General features: G+C 35.0%; 2 non-coding genes across 2 annotated transcripts; both read right to left on the minus strand.

Annotated features, from left to right (window-relative positions):
• Window positions 1-1299: 1299 nt before the first annotated feature.
• On the minus strand, window positions 1300-1372 carry TRNAT-UGU (transfer RNA threonine (anticodon UGU)). The gene has a single exon. It is a non-coding gene; the product is annotated as a tRNA-Thr (tRNA).
• A 694-nt stretch (window positions 1373-2066) lies between these two features.
• Window positions 2067-2139, minus strand: TRNAT-UGU (transfer RNA threonine (anticodon UGU)). The gene has a single exon. It is a non-coding gene; the product is annotated as a tRNA-Thr (tRNA).
• Window positions 2140-2500: the final 361 nt, after the last annotated feature.

Raw genomic sequence — 2500 nt, forward strand, 5'->3', positions numbered from 1 at the left:
AAAGTTGGACATATTTTTAATGGCTCTCCAACTTTGTGTTAGAGTGTCCTGTAGTGAGTTGAAATGATAATACCATGCCTGTCAGCAGAAACAGAACAGGTGTACAACAGGGTGAGAAGTATTAAAAACCTCCTAATGTGTGTGTTTTTGTGCTATCATTAAAGTTAAATTATTGGAAATCTCTTACCATAGTTTCATAATAATAGTGAAAAACTTGTTGGAACTATCAGCATGAACAGAATCGGCCCAATAAAATGCAACAAATATGTTTTAGACATGCTCTTGTAACCAATCAGCAGATTAGACTGAACATCATAACTCTGTACAAATTGAATATCCAAATGTGTGACCAAATTGAAATGGTTCTTCTCACTTAAAGATATTGCATAGACTATTTTAACATTGGGAAACACTAGGTCCCAGTGAGATTGGACCTCATGACCCCTGGTTTACGAGACCAGTGCTCTAACCCCTGAGAGATGGAGCCACATAAGTAGCCAGAACTGTGACCAATACGGGGTCTGAATTATGGTGGAAAAGAGTTTTCTTCAAATTTCAGTAATCTTATTGGATATTATTAGTTGTAGCTCATTCTCCAAATATACACTTTTAACAAATGACCACTGCTGAAATGCCTGCTTGGGACATGCAGTTAATAACCTATTAAACAATTTAAAGAAACTTTCAGTTTGCTGTTGTATGTTGAATAGGTGTATATATAAAATTGAGGAAATGTTGGTCATGTTTTCCATGCCTCACAAACCTTGTGCTCCTTAGTCTGGAATGCCTTCATAATGATATGACAGAATGTCTTTATATTGAGATATTTGTGACCAATAGTGGTCATTACCTTGAGTATGCTTGCATTTGTACTTTATATATGCTTACATGACCAAAAAAGCCTTCTGGCAGCTACAGTTGTCAATTCAAAACTCTTCTGGATCAACTGATGAAGTTGATTCCTGCACGGTACAATACAGATTAATACAATGTATATACCATTGTTACTATCGTTAAAGTTTAATTATGGAAAAGCTCTTTCTACAGTTTGTAATGATACTGAAAAATTATGATGGGATTATCAGCATGAACAGAATCAGTACAATAAAATAATTTTAAGACATGCTCTTGGAACCAATTTGCAGATTAGACTGAACATCATAACTCTGTGTACAAATTGAATATCCAAATGTGTGACCAAATTGAAATGGTTCTCCTCACTTAAAGCTCTTGAGCAGACTATTTCAACATTGGGAGCTGCAATTTATATTTTAGCAGCAGTAACAAGAAAGTAGCACTAGGCCCCAGTGAGATTTGAACTCACGACCCCTGGTTTACAAGACCAGTGTTCTAACCCCTGAGCTATGGAGCCTTGCCTTCAGCGCTATGTATGTTCATTCTGCTTAGTGATGGAAAAAAATCTTCTGCAAATTTCAAATCTCTGTTATCATTTTATTGTCGCTTTTTGTCCCAATGTAGACTTTTCACAAAAAAATTCTACAAATTTGCAATATCCTTGATTGAGGCATGTAGTATATAACTTTTTCAGAAAATTAAATAAATGCAAAAATTAGCTGTCTTTGCTTGAATTGAATTATATAGAAAATATTGAAAAAGTTGGACATATTTTTAATGGCTCTCCAACTTTGTGTTAGAGTGTCCTGTAGTGAGCTGAAATGATAATACCATGCCTGTCAGCAGAAACAGAACAGGTGTACAACAGGGTGAGAAGTATTAAAAACCTCCTAATGTGTGTGTTTTTGTGCTATCATTAAAGTTAAATTATTGGAAAGCTCTTACCATAGTTTCATAATAATAGTGAAAAACTTGTTGGAACTATCAGCATGAACAGAATCGGCCCAATAAAATGCAACAAATATGTTTTAGACATGCTCTTGTAACCAATCAGCAGATTAGACTGAACATCATAACTCTGTGTACAAATTGAATATCCAAATGTGTGACCAAACTGAAATGGTTCTCCTCACTTAAAGCTCTTGAGCAGACTATTTCAACATTGGGAGCTGCAATTTATATTTTAGCAGCAGTAACAAGAAAGTAGCACTAGGCCCCAGTGAGATTTGAACTCACGACCCCTGGTTTACAAGACCAGTGCTCTAACACCTGAGATATGGAGCCTTGCCTTCAGCACTATGTATGTTCATTCTGCTTAGTGATGTAAAAAAATCTTCTGCAAATTTCAAATCTCTGTTATCATTTTATTGTCGCTTTTTGTCCCAATGTAGACTTTTCACAAAAAAATTCTACAAATTTGCAATATCCTTGATTGAGGCATGTAGTATATAACTTTTTCAGAAAATCAAATAAATGCAAAAATTAGCTGTCTTTGCTTGAATTGAATTATATAGAAAATATTGAAAAAGTTGGACATATTTTTAATGGCTCTCCAACTTTGTGTTAGAGTGTCCTGTAGTGAGTTGAAATGATAATACCATGCCTGTCAGCAGAAACAGAACAGGTGTACAATAGGGTGAGAAGT

The sequence above is a fragment of the Pseudophryne corroboree genome, chromosome 11, assembly GCF_028390025.1.
Source record: "Pseudophryne corroboree isolate aPseCor3 chromosome 11, aPseCor3.hap2, whole genome shotgun sequence".
Classification (NCBI taxonomy): Eukaryota; Metazoa; Chordata; class Amphibia; order Anura; family Myobatrachidae; genus Pseudophryne; species Pseudophryne corroboree.